Below are 6,352 nucleotides of genomic sequence, written 5' to 3'. Positions count from 1 at the left end.
TTACATCTCGTCTCGATTACTGTAACGTTTTATTTTCGGGCCTCCCTATGTCTAGCATTAAAAGATTACAGATGGTACAAAATGCGGCTGCTAGACTTTTGACAAAAACAAGAAAGTTTGATCATATTACGCCTATACTGGCTCACTTGCACTGGCTTCATGTGCACCTAAGATGCGACTTTAAGGTTTTACTACTTACGTATAAAATACTACACGGTCAAGCTCCTGCCTATCTTGCCGATTGTATTGTACCATATGTCCCGGCAAGAAATCTGCGTTCAAAGAACTCCGGCTTATTAGTGATTCCCAGAGCCCAAAAAAAGTCTGCGGGCTATAGAGCGTTTTCTATTCGGGCTCCAATACTATGGAATGCCCTCCCGGTAAAAGTTAGAGATGCTACCTCAGTAGAAGCATTTAAGTCTCATCTTAAAACTCGTTTGTATACTCTAGCCTTTAAATAGACTCCCTTTTTAGACCAGTTGATCTGCCATTTCTTTTCTTTTCTTTTCTACTCTGCTCCGGGGTGGACCGCTAGCCTGTTCATCGGATGGGGACATCTCTACGCTGCTGACCCGTCTCCGCTCGGGATGGTTCCTGCTGTCCCCACCATGGACTGGACTTTCGCTGATGTGTTGGACTTTCACAATATTATGTCAGACCCACTCGACATCCATTGCTTACGGTCTCCCCTAGAGGGGGGGTTACCCACATATGCGGTCCTCTCCAAGGTTTCTCATAGTCATTCACATTGACGTCCCACTGGGGTGAGTTTTCCTTGCCCGTATGTGGGCTCTGTACCGAGGATGTCGTTGTGGCTTGTACAGCCCTTTGAGGCACTTGTGATTTAGGGCTATATAAATAAACATTGATTGATTGATTGATTGATAAGGCGCACCGCATTATAAGGCGCACAGAATAGACGCTACAGTAGAGGCTGGGGTTACGTTATGCATCCCGTAGTTGCGAGACTTGTTGTGGCTCAATATTGGTCCATATATAAGGCGCACCGGATTATAAGGCGCACTGTCAGCTTTTCAGAAAATTTGAGGTTTTTAGGTGCGCCTTATAGTGCGGAAAATACGGGTACTTGGCCTTGTTTAATTGAGAGGTTAATTATGTGTGTGATGATAGGAGCAATGGTGGTGGCAGAAGAGTTGGCTTGAAGAGTTTGCCAGTCTATGCTGTACCATGCGATGGCTTAGTGGTTGTTTTGTTTCCCCAGTATATGAATCAGTGCATTCATCATTACACTGGATAGCATACACCAGATTGTTTTTGTAGGCGTGGGGTGTCCGGTCTTTAGGATGTGTCTGTCTCACGGTGATGCCTGGTTTGAAGTATACCAGGATGTTGTGTTGGTTAAAATTCTTCTGAGTTTCTCAGATAGACCTGATACATATGCATTGCCAATATTTTTGCGTCTGTCACCTTTTTCCTCCTCATCCACTCTGTTCGTTTTTTTCCTGGAACTGGATGCACTTTTCACAAACGACCAGCTGGGGTAACCACAGGTTTTGAGGGTTTCCCTCAAATGCCTCTTGTCTTTCTCTTTGGCCTGTGAGCTGGTAGGAACATTATCAGCTCTGTGTTATAGGGTTCTGATAACGCCCAGTTTGTGTTCTAGTGGGTGGTGTGAGTCAAAAAGTAGGTATTGATCAATATGTGTAGGGTTTCAGTAAACCCCTGTTCTCTCCAATGTAGACATCACGGTCCAAAAAAGGCAACTTGCTGTCTTTTAAATCCTCACAAGTAAACTTGATGTTTTTGTCCCCTGAGTTAATGTGCTCGATCAATCTAAGTCTTTGAGCATGAACGGATTAATCCTACTGAGTTATTTGCACCAGCTGCTAGACTAGATCTGACCAATGTAAGTCTATGAGCATGAACAGATGAAGCCTACTTGGATGAGAGGCGAATCGTCTTCTTAGACAAATCAAACAGTCCATTTCCAATCTATTGAACGCCATGAAATGACAATGAGCTGGATAAATGACAACATTCATAGACATTATGGTCATTACTTTTCATTCCTACACAACGTTTGGTGATTTTGAGGTTGCATTTAAGATGTGTTCAATTCAGACTATTGTTTGCTCTGTCGATCCTTCTGGCAAAGATTCCTCACCCTGAAGTTTATGAGCAAGCTTTAACAGACTGGTGTGTTTTCCTTGTTTTATTAGGTTATTGGATATATGACCGGTCACTTTACAGCCTACCGTATTTTCTGGACCATAGGGCGCACCGATGAATGGTCTATTTTCGATCTGTTTTCATATAAAAGGCGCACCTGATTATAGGGCGCAATAAAAGAGTCATATAATTATAATTTTTTTCTAAATGGAAAACACTTCCTTGTGGTGTACATAACATGTAATGGTGGTTCTTTGGTCAAAATGTTGCATAGATTGTTTTACAGATCATCTTAAAGATTAAGATTAAAGTACCAATGATTGTCACACACACACTAGATGTGGTGAAATTTGTCCTCTGCATTTGTCCCATCCCCTTGGGGAGCAGTGGGCAGCAGCGGCGCCGCGCCCGGGAATCATTTTGGTGATTTAACCCCCAACTCCAACCCTTTGTTGCTGAGTGCCAAGCAGGGAGGTTATGGGTCCCATTTTTATAGTCTTTGGTATGACTCGGCTGGGATTCTTCAAGCCGCTTTCTGACAGTCGCTTCCGGATGTGTCATTTTGTGGGCGGTCTTATTTACGTGGCTCACCTTCGGCAGCGTCTTCTCCCCGTCATCTTTGTTGTAGCGGTGTAGCGTGCAAGGACGGGAGTGTAAGAAGTGTTTTAATGACATTCAGACTTTACTTCAATCAACAGCAGCATCTCCTCATCCGGAAACAACAACAACGGCGGAAATGTGTCCCGTAAAAAAACGTCCAACCGGAATTCTCTAATAACTAAAGTTTCTTGGGTGAATAATGTAAACTCACTATACCGGTATTTTTTAGCGCTTTTATGGCGAATTTACTGACAGTAGTACAGTTAGTAAGAACTTTACACTACATTTTATTAGAAATGGCAACAGCGGAGGATGAATGTCACATAAGAAGATAGAGAATAAGAAGAAGCTTATCGACTACGGTGTCGGCACGGACTACAAAGGTGGACTCGCGCAATTTTTCAGGATTTATGCAGATCCCAAAATACAGATCAGGAGGTACCAAAAGGTAAGAAAAGTTGCTTTTGCATGATATTGCGAAACAAAACACCAGATAATATGTCTTACCTTATACACACACCATAATAATACTCATATGTTTAATGCACCGACAATCCATCAAGCGGTGCGGCTTCATAGCTTACCAAAGTCGTACTAAAACATTTTGACAGATTTTTGAGCGCCGTGTGTAATGTGCTAGGTTTTCAATGGAACATATAAAATGTTGGTGTCGTTTACTTGAGTCATATTGCCATCGTAGTGCAGTCTACACATATCTTATGTTTGACTGCCATCTACTGGTCACACTTATCATTACATCATGTACCAAATAAAATTGCTTCGAGGTCGGTAAGCAAAACCAGAATTATTCCGTACATTAGGCGCACCGTGTTATAAAGCGCACTGTCGAGTTTTGAGGGGGAAAAAATGATTTTAAGTGCGCCTTATGGTCTGTAAAATACGGTAATAATGTTCAACACGTGCTACCCCCATAAACATGAGTGACAGTATCTCACAAAAGTGAGAACATCCATCTTATTTGTATTACGGTATATCTTCTCAAGGGTCAATACTATAGAAATGAAACAAATATACAGTGGTACCTCAACTCAAAGCCCCACTTAGGAACTTTCAGTTTTGGTTGATTTTGGCGGCGCCAGTGGACCAAAGCGGTAGTGTTTTGACTGAAGGAAGACCACATTTCCCATGAGGACCAGCGCATCGTCAGAAACTACTGTCACATATGTACAAACTGAGACGATAATACCACAATGATTCAGTATGACTGATCTTTCCACAGTAGGAACCTACATATTTTACTCAACTTTTATATTTGCACTTTGCAGTAATCGCATATTTTTTTCTTTATACAGTACTTTTGAGTTTGTTGCGTGGCTGGTCGTGTCAGTGTGGAACTGCCAACTATCAAGCTGGTGGCTATTTATTGCAACCAGGCACATTTCCAATAGCTAACATCAGCATTATCATTTTGATTTGAGCATCGAAAGGTACCCACTAGTCCAGCAGGAACAGAGCCAAGGCAGCATTGGTCGAAAATTCCTCCTTGTCTTTGAGCTCACGCCAGCGAGTGAAAACCGGCCCAATGTTGATCCTTGATTGTCTTTTCATCCTTATTTCTTTTATTATCGTCTCCTCATACAAAACTTTTAGTTTATTTGGTTGTTTTGCATCTTCTGTCATGATTGCAGTAATTCCACGCAGGCGTTTGCATCAGCTTCCGTCTTTTTAAGGAATGGGAAAAGGGGGAGTGACGTATGCCGTAAAGCAGTCTGCACATTTGTAGTTTTTTGTGTGGCAGGGTTCCTGCCACCCTCCTCAAAGTTGCTTGGTTGAAAGTGACAAAGACCCCTCAGGCCATGACAGAGGTGTCATTCAACTAATTGTAAGTCCATGTATCATCCCAAATGTTATGCAAATATTTTATGAAGGTTGAAAAGTTCCTTAGTGCTGCTTTAAGAGTGTTTTAAGATAAGATCTTTCTCTCTTTCTCAACTAACTGTTATACTTTAAGTTGCTAGCAAAAATTTGCGGTACAAGCATCTCCGCCCTTAGCTGTCGTAGCAAATGTCACAATGAACCCCGTAAAATCCGCCCAAAACATCCGGATCCTCATTTATAAAGGTTGCCGTGCACAAAACGTTGCAGTCAGCTTGGGTTAAATGTGCGTAAGTAACTTTCACCTCAAACGTTGGTATTTATAGAAACATTCAATGCGGAAAAGGTTGCGTATTTCTACATGCACACTCGATGTGTGTAGAGCTCACGCAAAGTTTTTCAGACACGGTAATCAATGGTGTGACCACCAAATAAAGCTCACACCCACATTAAAAAGATAAGCACTATAGAATATACAGTAAAACATATTTAATGACATATATACACATTCCTCTAATTGGGGATATATTCCACATTTGTTAAGCCTCAATATCAAAATATAGAGCTGTATTAATATAGTTACACTATTTTGTACTTCTTTTTGATACATTTTAATTAAATGATAACAAATAGTGAAAAGTATTTTTTAGAGACTAAAACCCAAAACATATTGATTTGACCACATTTCATTCGATACAATCATGTTTTGAATTTAGAAAATACATTACATTTTTTCAATACATTTACACTTCGGAGTTTATAACACGGTTGCAGTGCAAATGTTTGGATCTCACGCAGCATACATGTAGAATATTATTATTACTACTGAAATATGTTTGTAAGATAAACAATTGAAACACAAAAATAACGTTTATGTGCCAATTATATATCGAAATCACCTTGTATGCGCGCACGTTGCCCACACAAGCTTTACTTTTTGTTCATGATGAAAACTTGTGTCATGGAACAGAATGTCTGTCTTGCATTACTTGACTAAATAAAACATTCATACATATTAAAAACATTATTTGGACAACGACTTGGCAAACAGAAGGCAAAAACGTAAACATGTTTTTTTTCATCCCGTTCTCAGTTACGGCGGAGCTGGCACTATGATTGGTCTTACTCATTAGCATTAGCTTATAGCCAGAGATGGACATGTCTTTGTTTTCAAACCATGAAAAGGAAGAAAATGAGTGTGAAGGTGACGACTTGACATACAAGTGTTTTGAGTTGAGAGCTTGTCACAGAAACAATTGTGCTTGTAAGTTGAGGTTCTGTACTGTACTTCCCAATAGTCAATGTACAGCTTGTATGGCGGCATGTCCATTAAAAATACATTTAAAAAATGTGCGCTGTTGACTTATATTTAAAGGACAGCACATTTATATTGCTGTACACTGACTACTCTGAAGTACACTACATTGCCAAAAGTATTTGGCCACCCATCCAAATGATGAGAATCAGGTGTCCTAATCACTTGGCCCGGCCACAGGTGTATAAAATCAAGCACTTAGGCATGGAGACTGTTTCTACAAACATTTGTGAAAGAATGGGCCACTCTCAGGAGCTCAGTGATTTCCAGCGTGGAACTGTCATAGGATGCACCTGTGCAACAAATCCAGTCGTGAAATTTCCTCGCTACTAAATATTCCAAAGTCGGCGTTATTATAAGAAAATGGAAGAATTTGGGAACAACAGCAACTCAGCCACCAAGTGGTAGGAGGAATTATGGTGTGGGTTTTTTTTTCCAGGAGTTGGGCTTGACCCCATAGTTCCAGTGAAA

Source organism: Entelurus aequoreus, linkage group LG03 (assembly GCF_033978785.1).
Source record: "Entelurus aequoreus isolate RoL-2023_Sb linkage group LG03, RoL_Eaeq_v1.1, whole genome shotgun sequence".
NCBI lineage: Eukaryota > Metazoa > Chordata > Actinopteri > Syngnathiformes > Syngnathidae > Entelurus > Entelurus aequoreus.
The sequence above is the reverse complement of the archived record's forward strand: the minus strand, read 5'-3'. Positions refer to the sequence as shown.